This window comes from Catharus ustulatus, chromosome W, assembly GCF_009819885.2.
Source record: "Catharus ustulatus isolate bCatUst1 chromosome W, bCatUst1.pri.v2, whole genome shotgun sequence".
Classification (NCBI taxonomy): domain Eukaryota; kingdom Metazoa; phylum Chordata; class Aves; order Passeriformes; family Turdidae; genus Catharus; species Catharus ustulatus.
In genome coordinates this window covers 3,326,103-3,338,275 of record NC_046261.2, presented here as the reverse complement: position 1 = coordinate 3,338,275, position 12,173 = coordinate 3,326,103, and the positions used below count along the sequence as shown (strand labels likewise).

Sequence of the window (12,173 nt, the reverse complement as noted above, 5' to 3'; positions counted from 1 at the left end):
AAGCATCTCAGATTAAGTATAACCCTTTCAGCTTTATTAAGCTGCCGAAAGAGCAGCTCCTCTTTGATAACTATAAGTGCTCCAATTAAGGTTTGGTTTAGAGTTGACAAATATAATGATTCCTTCGTGGCACGTGAAAAGTATTTGAAGGTTGTTGTGCATTACAGCTTTAAAAATATTGGCATTTTTTTCATTTAATTTGTCTCTTAGCTTTTGCTAAGGTGGTGTTTGAATTCAAAGGCAAATGGGTTTTTAGTTTAAATGTAATCCCTGTATTTAAATAATCTGTAATGGTTGTTCAAGTGGAAACAATATTGTTTCACAAACAGTCCTGACAGTCACATATGACATTTGTATTCAGGTCCTGTATTATCCATGTAGCTAAAGGGCTTCCAATTTCATTTCACAACCAGAAGCTTGCAGAAAACACCAATTAGCTTGCAGATACCATTTGCCAACAAAACTCAGCTACTTCTCAGTCTGGCATCTGGCAGTGCTCAGTATTTAATTGCAAAGCAGAGGCTTTCAGTCATCACGACCCCTGGGCTAAGCACAAAGTCAATTTTTCCCCTTTTATTAAGAAAATTTTTTCATTTTCATAGAGGAAAAAGAAACTTTTACTTAATTTTTGATGGATGACTATTAACAAATTACTGCTGTAGTAAGACTGCATGGACCATTTTTCCCCCTCTAGAGTACAAAGGAAGATAACTAACTGACCCAATTTGACTTCTACTGAAGTCAACACAATTTACCATAAACTTCAGCAGAAACTCTGATCAGAGTCCAATGTGTCCTTCCAATATTCTTGGCCAATGCCCAATGTCAGGCAGGAAGCATCAGTTAAGTTCTAATGAAAGGCTCAAGTGACCCAGTCAAGGAGTAAAGCTGAAGTTAGTTACGTACAGTTAAAAACCTATGCCAAAATAGAACTGAGAGTGGCCATATGCCTAGACATTGCTAGACAACATAGTGCAAGCAAGACAGTCTTTATTAAGCAGAATCTATATTTGCATACTTAACTGATCCTAAAAATCACTATAACTACAATGCTATTTATCTGTGAAATAAAGATAAGTTTTTTTAAAAAAGATACATATATGCCACTCCCAATTACTCTGAACAGATAATACAAAATAATGAATATGCAAAGGCCTGGTCCTCTCCCTTTATTGATATTTCTCCAACATCTTAGAAGATGACAAGATAGGAAACCAACATTAGAACATAGTGATACTTTCGCTCCCTTAAACCAAATGTCTTTCTCTGCCACTACTAGCACAGGTCAAGGGTCATCAGGGACATCCTGCTCTTCCCCCTGTACTTTCCTATCATAACTAACTCTGGTCTCCCTTAAAACTTCCTTCAACTTTTGCACATTCACATGCATGTTTCACCTTAATAAAGAAAGGTGTTTAACTAGAATGAAACTCAAAGTAAAATCCTGGCCAAAATATGGCTGCAGCTTCTAGTTTCCACACAAGGTAGGATTCCAGTTGGAAAGATTCATCCAATTAACAAATTTTCAGGGAACTTGTTAAGCACCAGTAGAAGGAAGCACTTGTATGGGGAAGAAATGGACAGGTTAGCAACAAACAGAAGCTGGAGGTGAAAGAACCAAGTTAAGTTCTACCCTTAGCCTACTGCACACCTGAAGTGATTGAAATGCATTTGCAATTGAAACCAGGGTGCGTATTTTGATACTATTAGAGGGAGAATAGCAGTTCAGGACTGAAACAACGAGGTCTGCCTCAGATTGCAAATACAGCAGCTGAGAGTGTTGAGGCTGGAGGCTGCACTGCAGCTTTTTGGGAGTGGCAACTACAATTCTGATTAAAGAGGCAAACTAATAAATTTGATTAATCTAAAGTACTGCTTATTTGATGCTTCAGGCAGAGAGATTCCACCTTCAGACAGGTGTTGTCAAGAACATGACAATACAGAACTGATGAAACAGGAAGAGGAGTCACTAAAAAATTAACAAAAGCTTTTATATTTATTGTCAGCATGTGTTAAGACTCCTACAGGCAGCAGATGGAAAACACATTTCTACCTCTCCCACCACCTACCAGGTCAACCCATAAAAATAACAGCAATGAAGCATAAGATGCTCTGGTTTTCATTACGGTAGGATACAATTTTACTGTGTACATGTCCAACTCAGCAAAAAGCATTACTCCCCAGAAAACCAATGATTTACTAAAATATGAGTATTGGTCTAGTACCGATACTCAACTGTGACGGACAAAAGACTCTCTAACAATTTAAAGTTAGAAAGGGTATGTTTATTCAGCGTTGGGCAGCAGCGTGGGGTAGCCCCCTAATACGCACTGCAAAATTACAGGTGGTCACAGAGTCTATTTATTAACAAAAGGTTTAAATAAATACGTATTCATAATACCAGCCCCTCCCATCCCCTGCTTTCTATGGTAATTAGCTTGAATGGCTATTAAGTATGCATGGTTGTCTTCTTGAATTAAGTCTGGGGTCGGTTTTTGTGGGGAGGGGTCCTAAAAGGAGGAAGTAAGGCGAGTCTTCCTTGCCCGGAACTTTCGACCCTTTTCTATTAATGACAATACAAATGATTTCTGGGGATATTCCAATTTTTCAAAGAATGGGTTTCTGGTTGCGATTGTTCGTGCTTCTTCAGGCCTGCTTACCAGTTTCGTCTTTTCCCATTGTAAGCACACCTGAGCAAACATGAGATGACAGATGATCAATCAATTATTTAAGTTTAACTAAAATCTTAATTTTTCTAAGATTAGTGTTTCACCAAGATATCCTAAAAATCACATATTAAAAGCATTGGCATGCTTGAGGGCAAAGTAATTATATCTACATTCTCTGACAGAGCTTTCCCTACTCTGACAATAAGGTTTTCCATCACAAAATTCTATTATATAAACCACAGTTAGCACTTTATTAGTCTAATGTTTCATTTTGAATGAACACAATGTACGCTAAACAGGTTATACCCAGTCTTACCCCCACCAGACAACATGCAATCAATTATTGTCATCTTTAACAGGGGAAAACTTGAATTTTGCTTTTGACTTCTCCTTTCTAAATGAAACATGTTATTCTTGTTTGGATTTAATTTCATCTAGTGTGTTAAATGGTAAGATTTGTACAGTATTTTTTTAAGTCAGTGAAGAATTGATGAGGCTGGTCAAGAAAAACATGAGCTAGACCAGTTGCTAATCTTGCACCTGACTTAAGCAAGGCCTAATGACTGAAGGAGGTCTGGAATGACGCAGAGGCTTCACAGCCCAATGCTGTTTCAGTAAGACACAGAAGAGCACCCACAACTCTATACTAGCCAATAGTCACACTCCCTTCACTGCAAAAAAACCCCAAAAAACAGCCTCCTTGTAAAACTGGTCCATTAAAGAGATAGTGATGCACACAAAGACCTGCTGATGAAGGTCAGACAGCCTTCACTGCTGCCTCAGCATGTGAAGGAAGACCAAAGTGTTTATTCTACCTCTTTTGCCAACTATAAATTCTGACCAAAGGTAACTAAGACTCTCATTAAGCCCCATTTATATATTATCTTTCCCCCTTGGAATGCAAATGAGGAAGAGCATAAGATATGTAATATGTGTATGACTGACACCACCTATAACATGCACTTGTTCTATCCCATTGGGATTGGCCAAAAATTTCTAGTATGCGACCAGACCTATAGTACTGGACTAATAAAATGCATTATTCATGCATCTGTGCTCATAGAAGTTCCTATTGAACTCAACCAGACTTATAGAGCCAAATTAGTTATAATCAGAAATTAAGTCCAGCTGCATCCAGCCCCTCTGATGTAAGGGCCAGCTGTTTTTTATTTACTGCTAAATTCCTATACTCTTAATGCAACACAATCTGATAATGAGTTTCATGAACTAGTGTTGCCTTGAGCAAACAAGTTTCTTTTTAACAGCTTCAAAGTTCGCCATCTCTAGTCTGTTGATTATTATCTCATTTGTCTCTATTATTAGGAACAGGTAACTATACTGATATCACCTACATTTGCAAAATCACTCACAGACTACAAAGCAAGAAAACAGAGAAGAGGGCCTCTCCTTCATAAAATTCTTAGAATACCTCTATATAGTAATTATTTCAAGACAGACACAACTGGCACCATCACCAGTCCTTTAATAAAGACTCTTCATGCCTTCTTTCCAGGGAATTCTTTCCGGCAACTCTGACGCCCTTCCTTATTAGCTGCTTCACACAGTATTGACTCCTTTTCTTACAGGCAGCTCCACACAACACTAACTCCTTCCCTCCTTTCTGCAAGTTTCCTTTTTCCTTCTGCATGACTGGCTAAACCCCAAGCTGTCCCTTACCCAGCCACCTAACCCTGTCTGTCCCTTGCACAACCACATGTCCCATACTGCACCACAGCCCAGCCAGCAGGCTTCATCCTAAACTACAGCAACTTCTAAATCTGAAGCTCCAACTACAACTATAGCTTACAGACAGCAAGCCCACTCTTTTATAACACCCATCCTCATTGGGCAGGCAAGAATGTTTCTGCTTCTCGGTAATCAGTACAGTTGTAATTCATTGGGAAAGATTGCCTTCTGCACTATCCTTACAAACTATTCTTCTACACTTACAAGCTATTCTACTACACTCTTAGAAAACCAGTTCTAGCGTATCTTTGTATTTACAGTAATTTCACGAATACAAGCCGCAGCAATTTGACAAAAATTTTGGTGGAAACCCGGAAGTGCGGCTAATAGTCGGGTGCGGCTAATATATTAATAATTTTCTGACATTTACAACCCCAGACGTGCCAGCCAGAGTGCCGAGCCAAGCACCGGCCAGTAAAAGCCGGCATTTCGCAATTGTTACAGTGTTACCGTGTTGCCCTGGCTCCCTGCAGGCAGCACGGGGGGCGGGGAGAGAGGCGGGAGAGCTCTCTTTCCTCCTCTGCTGCAGCCCAGGGGAGGAGGGGGGGGGGCGCCGCCATTGCCGCGGCCCGGGGAGCCGACGGGGGGGGCGCCGCCATTGCCGCGGCTCTGGGGAGGGGGGGGAAGTGCGTGCCGCCATTGCCGCGTCTCGGGAAGCCGGCGGGAGCCCTGCGCAGCCATTGCCGCGGCCCGGGGAGGGGGGGGGAAGTGCGTGCCGCCATTGCCGCGTCTCGGGGAGCCGGCGGGAGCCCCGCGCCGCCATTGCCGCGACCCGGGGGGGGGCGGGAAGTGCGCGCCGCCATTGCCGTGGCTCGGGGAGGAGGCGGGGTGCTTTGTCCGCGCCCGCCGCCGGCGCCACGGGCGCGGGAAAGCTCCGTCCCCGCCCGCCGCCGCTGCCGTAGGAGCGGGGGAAGCTCCGTCCCTGCCTGCCACCACGGGGCAGCGCCGACCCGGGGTGACCGAGCCCAGTGGCAGCGGCGGCCGGCCCCGAGCGGCAGCACCGGGCTGGGCCACCTGGCCCCGTCAGCGGCCCCTAGCGGGCCGAGCCTGCACAGCCTTAGCTCAACCAGTAAACCCCGCCCTCCCGCGGTTCTGTTACTAATTGCACGCGGGTCCTCGCTGCGAACGACAAAGCGGCTTATATTCGTGTGCGGCTTATCTATGGACAAAAACCGAAATATTTGCCAACACCCAGAGATGCGGCTTGTATTCGTGAATTTACTGTATATTTAAACTCTAAATGGAGTCCTGTAAACTGTATCTCTAATTTAGAACAGTATTAGACTGCTTTATAGAAGTGTGAGAGACTGAAATGTTATGGTTAATGGCTTAAACATTGTTATGGGGGACTTTTTGCCCATTATGGCAAAACTGTATAAAAAAGCTGTGACCACTAAAGTCCACCCATCCATAAATATGCCTCCTGGCTGGAATTTTGGACTGAGTTAAGCCTTTCCTAAGGGAACTTGAGATAAGATAAAGGTGACAATATTGTCTAATTATTTCAGGTCTAGTGAGAAGTAAACAAGGCTGAGGGAGAAGAGTGTATCCACAAGAAAGCCAAACCCAGACACTGTACTGAATTCAGCTCTGGCTGGGATTGTGGGGTAGGGCAGGGCACATAGTCCACAGACTTATCTGCTGAGGCCAGGTTTGCACATGCTCCCCCCCAACCAAGGGGGGAGGAGGGGAGTTTTTGGGTGTGTGGCATAACCTCTGGTCAGAGGGAGTTAACACCCATCCTCCCTCAACACAAACTAGCTCAGTCGTAAAACACCCTCACCTCAGGAAGGCCACATACACACAGGACATTCATGTGACAGGCAGCTGAGGAGATGTCATAAACCATCCAAGACACCCAAAGTGCTCCCCCCAGACTCATTCCTGAAACCTTCCACCAGAGGACTGCATGAGAAAAAATGATGCAACAGATCCAGAGTCTGTTGCAAGAGAGTGTCAAACTTGCCTCCCCACCAGGGGAGGTACCTGGGCATTCTCACCTGGCCCAAACATATATTAATCCATTGAACTCTATGTTTTGCTGGACCCTCATCACTGAGAGGACCAGAAAAAGAGGATCAACAGGACTCCATCAGGATCCATGGAGTGGTGAAGTTTTTTACTTTATCTGTCTCCTTCACTCTCTCTCCTCCCACCACCTATTTTTCTATTTCTTTCTCTCTTTCCCTTATATTTACTGTTAAATAAAATCCATACTATTGGCTTTGGCATATGGTCTCATTTGCACCTTTATTCAGGCAGAGGCCTTTCTCTAATAATTTTAATAACTGTATTGTAACAACAAGACAAGCGCACACTGACCAGAGACATCTGAGATGATAAACACTGCCCCAGGAGTTTTGCAGATCTAGTGAAGACTAGAAGCAGTAAGATTGGTTATAGGAGGAAAGGTAGTTCAAATAAATAAAACTGAATTAGAAAAGTCAAGAGAGCAGCTTCAAAGAAGCTGCCTAGACCTGCTTAGTAAGTGTCAGACAGCCCAGAAGTGAACAGACCTATATTATTGGATTGGTAAATCCCACTATTTGTGCATCTGTGCTTGTGAAAGCTCTTCTTATCAAACTTGATCAGACTTAGAGTGCTGAATTGGTTATAATCAGGAATTTAGCCCAGTTGCACCCAACCCCTCCAATCTCTGAGGAACAGCTAGAATGCAAGGGAGGTTCTTTTCTGCCAAATTTGTATACCCTTAATGCAACAGAAAATCAACATAGTTGACAGGATTGCCATGGATAAACTGCTATAGAAATGTAAGTGTGCACCTTCACAAGCTAGGAAAGACTGGGTTAAAAGTTTTGGAAAGTTATGATAATAATGTGTATTGAGCAGTGTCTAACAGAACAGAAACTAAAAGCTGGAAAAGGGAATTATTTGTACTTGTCTATCCTATGCACAAGAAGAGGCTTAAGAATGCTTGCCATCCAAAAAAAATTCTAAGTGTGGTATATTCAGTGATTCAACTTGAAAATAATCTGCTAAAAGCATTATTGGCCTTTGAAAAAGGAATTGGAGGAAAAAAAAAGGAAATTTGCATAGACTCCCTTTTGGTGGAAACTGGAAACTTAAAAATGAATTGGGTGCAGTAGACAAACAAGAAAAATATCTGCAAGAAAAAAATAGAACTGCTAATGAGCCAATCCACCTCTCCAAGATGGAATGTATGTGACAAGTCTCTCTGACCAGAGAGGACTGGATTTTGTCAAGTGAAGAAGAAGCTGGAAGATATTGGGGTCCTGGCATATTTCTAACCACCGCTCCCAGAGATCATAATTATTCTTTAACTGCACAAGTGGTATATTGGGCAGGAGGAATAGATCTGCAGGATAGAGGAGATCCACTGGTTATTAAAACTGCTTGATTCTTTGATCTTGCAGCTTCCGTGCAGAAAACAGTTTGTATACAGACTATGTATGAGAGGGACAAACTTAGAAGGTCTCCTATGTTAACCCCTACCCTATTGATTCAGCCAGATTAACCCATCTTATTCGGAGTCTTCTGAACAGTCTCAAGACTTTTATAGCAAACTTTCAGGATGAAATGCAGCAGATTCATGTCCAAAATGCCACAGTTCCTGGGCATCCAGGGGGCTGGGGGCAGATTATGCATTTAGCTACCTGGAGTGAATTCGTGCAGGAAATAGTGAATTATGGATGCTGGATGGGATGGGTCAGATAACCCTTGTTAAAGCACCTGAGCCTACTTGGTGGGTGTTAGCAGTACATTGGCTCCAAGGCAAATATCCTGAACCTTCTACTGATATTCAAGTCAGACCGTGAAAAATTATGGTTAAATTTCGAATTGACACAGGGACCCCCAAATGTCAGTGATTACAAAGGAAGTAGCAAATGTTTTGGAAATATACTCAGTGATCATAAAAATTTTACCAGAATTGATGGTATAATAAAGGAATGTCCAACAGCAAAAATTTCCATCTGGCTCCTGGGGGAAAAACAATTTACTAACGTTGAAGTGCTTGTGGGGGCTGCCCAACTAAAACTTTTAGGATTTGATTTACTTTATGGGCAAACCTGGAAACTCCCAGTGAAACTCTGTGGAGCTTCGCAGTGGAAGGCACTGGGTTGCTGGGAATGCAAATAGAATCTGAAAGAATGTGGGATGATTCAGGCTTGGAAAATTTTATCAATTCATTAGGGACATTGATATCATTGCTGCCTTCTAAAATTACTAAGGTAAAACAGTACCCCCTGCCAACAGCAGCACTTATGGAGATTGATGAGGTGGTGACAGATTTGGAAAAAAAAAGAGGCATCATTAAAAGGACTAATTTGCTTTATAGTTCACTGGTGTGGCCAGTAAAGAAACTGACCTGGCACTGGCATTTCAAGGTATATTGATAGTTAACTGCTAATACCGCACCTCTAACTGCTGCAGTTCCAAACATTGTCTAGATAGTGATACTGCTACTGGGTGCTGCTCATGCTTAGATGGCTGCCCTCAATGTTAAAGACATATTTTTCATTATTCCCCTCCCTGAACAGGATAAAGCACAGTTTGCCTTTACACAGAAAGGAATCCAATACTCTTTCACAAGGATATAAACATTCTCTTGCTATTTCTCACAGTTCTTTGGCTAAGGTCTTAGTAGAGATTCCTATTCCACCTGACATTACATTATATCAATATATTTATGATAATCTAATAGGGGAGGTGATCAAGGAAGTGTAAAAGACACAATGAAAAACATTAGTGAAACACTAATTGAATTGGGATTGGAAGTTCTGGAATCAAAATGCCAAGGCTCGGCACAAGAAGTCAAATTCTTAGGAGTCTAGTGGATTAAAGGAGCCAGTTCTGTTCCTATGGACACCCTGAAAAAAATGTAGCACTGGCAGAATTCATTTTTGTAAAGACGTTCTTGGAACTTTAGGCTACTGGCATAAACATATTCCTCGATTTTCTATTATTGCCCATCCCTTATACAATCCGCTCAGAAAAGGAAAGTCGTGGGAATGGACAGAACAGCACACAAATGTATTAGAATTGTTAATAAGAGAGTTTGAGGCTGTTCCAACAGCTTGGCCTTATACACCTGACTGATCCAATCCATGTAGAATGGGGGTTCAGTGAGCATGGCTCTCATTGTAACCTTCGGCAAAAGGGACCACAAGGTCCAGAAAGACCACTGGAGTTTAGCTCCCATTCTTTCAATGATACTGAACTGAGATACTCGAATCTTGGTAAGGCATGCAAGCCTTCTAGTGTGAGTGAGAATGGATGGATCATACCCTCAACTTGACCTAACCTTGCCAGTTAACAAGAAGATGGAGCATCTGTCCACTTTTTTTCTTAACAGGATGAATTACATGTGGAATGAAGCAGTCATATACAGAACTAGAATGCCTGCAAGGACTACTGGTGATTTTGGTGATAATTTGGGAAATAAAATTTGAATAATAATGCAGGTAAAATGCTCTTTATTATGCTTACTGTCACTATACAGAAGTTCAGGGATTTCTTGAAATCTTACATTGCAGTTAATCTGAGTTTTTGGACATACACATAATGTTAGTCAAATCACCACATGTTTACCTTTTCCTCCATCTACCAACTCACGAGTAACTTGGGGAATTTCACTATGGGTTTGACTAAAACTTGGGAGGTTATGTGGAAAAATCACACAAATCTGACTTGTCAAACTGAGGAAGGAAAATGTGTTTTAAAGTGGACCAACAATAATACAACTATATGGAACTGTAACATCATCATTGAAATTTGAGACTCATAGTGACTCAATTGAGACAATTTATTGTCTTCCTGAGGATACATGTGCTGATACACCATGGGGAATGCATATTCCAAGGGAGTGGGGAGGGCCACGATGCGGTGACTGGCATTATATGCAACTACCAACTGGTGCATTGATTGGGAAAGAACAATTGGATTACCAGATGACCCCATACAGGTTGATGTTCTGGACACAAATTTAAATGTTTCTTGCTCAAATATCCCAAAATATCATAATTGGAATTGTACTGGAGTTCATAATTGCAACTCCAATGAATCTGAAATGCAGAGATTGGGCCCACTAGTTTGAGCTCTAAGATTAGGTTGTACTTGTCAAAACTATATCACCCCACTCAATGACACTTGATCTCATTTGACTAACAATGATACTGAGTTTGACATAATTTGTTCAGAACTAAGTATAACCTCTATGGAGCACACTGTGTGAGTTAGTAGTGATGGAACACAGTCTACTGACTTACTAATAGAGAGCTGGCAATGGCTACACATGCTGGGACTACTAACACTTTGCCCCCTTTGAATGAAGTCTTTTTCCCTGGCTTTGTGGGGACAAATCAAAAGGGAATCAGAAAACCAATGGCAACACCAGATAGCTGGAACTGTGGTGGGATGGGTATTGGAGTCAATTTTCACACCCTAGTTAACAGCATTCCAGAATTGAATGATGTTATATAATTGGACTGAACAAATATAAACATTGGCTAATGCAACTCATTCGGGACTGAGGTAATTAAATTGACAAGGAACTGTAGTGGTTCTAATCAAAAACTAAGTCTAGCTGCACCCACTCCCTCTGAGGACCAGTTGGAACACAAGGGTTTTTATTTTCTGCTAAATTTCTATACCCTTAATGCAACATTTAGCTTGATTTTGGACCTTTAAAATGTACCAGTAGAATTTTGGGTTTGGCTTTGTTCTCTGCAGTGTTTACATATTGTCCCAAGGGGCATCTTTAGTAAGTTTTGAGTTGTTTGGGGATTATTTTTGTTGGGTTTTGTTTCTTTGTTTTGGGTTTTTTGTTTGGTTTTGTTGATTTACTTTTATATTTATATATATTTATTTGAATATTTCATGCCACGTAAGTCAGGAAAAGCAATATTGACCAGAACACATCTCAAGACATGTTCTTGTAAGTCTAAACTTGAAGTGTCTTTCCAGATTGAATGACAGCACAGGTAACTACTCCAAGATCCATGAATCACAAGGCAATTCCATTTGAGCTGCATCTTTTCAATTTGCTTTGAGAAAGCCTCCAAGACAGCATCCAAAACTTTACTACAGCTAAGATATGCACATTAATTCCTTCACTCATATGCTCAGTGAATTATCTTTTAGGGAAACAAATTACATTTACTACTGTATTGAAAATAATTGCTTTTATCTTCTATATGCTTACATACCAACTGGTTAGTGGTTTGTTCCAGTACCTTAAATCTAAGAAAACAATGCTGGTGGTTACTTAATATTATTCTTTCCACTCACCTACCCACCTTTAAAATATTGGTGACATTTACCTTCAAATTGTTTTTAACGTCCCTTTCCTACCATGAATTCCTATAGATTTTGAGAACTTCTGAAGTAGCAGTTCAAAACTCTCAGTGAGTTTCTTGAACACTTTAAAGCAAGTGTCTTCAGACTTCAACAGTTTAAATAATTCCTTCCCCATTTCAGCATGTGTTCTTCTCTCCATAGTACATGTTATATCTGGTCACAACTTACCTTTCCTATGAAGCAGTGTTAGTTGTTATAGCCCTCTGTTACTTGATCTCCTTTCCTACTCAGCAAGGGACTTCTGCTTTCCTTTGTTGCTATAGTCTCATACTCTTTATAAATCTTTTCTTTTTGCCTTCTGTTTCTCTCTAGTTGTTAATTGATTTCTTCCTTAAGCTTTCCTGTTTAGCTCTAGTGGCTTCCATACTTACCCTCAGTTGTGTAGCTACATTTCCACTTTTTGTTTTATTGTTTTAATAG

The 12,173-nt window shown here is 41.3% G+C and overlaps 1 protein-coding gene across 3 annotated transcripts in view; it reads right to left on the bottom strand.

Annotated features, from left to right (window-relative positions):
* The window catches only part of LOC117005069 (zinc finger SWIM domain-containing protein 6), a 255,440-nt gene that overhangs the window by 69,468 nt on the left and 173,799 nt on the right, over window positions 1-12,173 (bottom strand). The window lies entirely within an intron of this gene.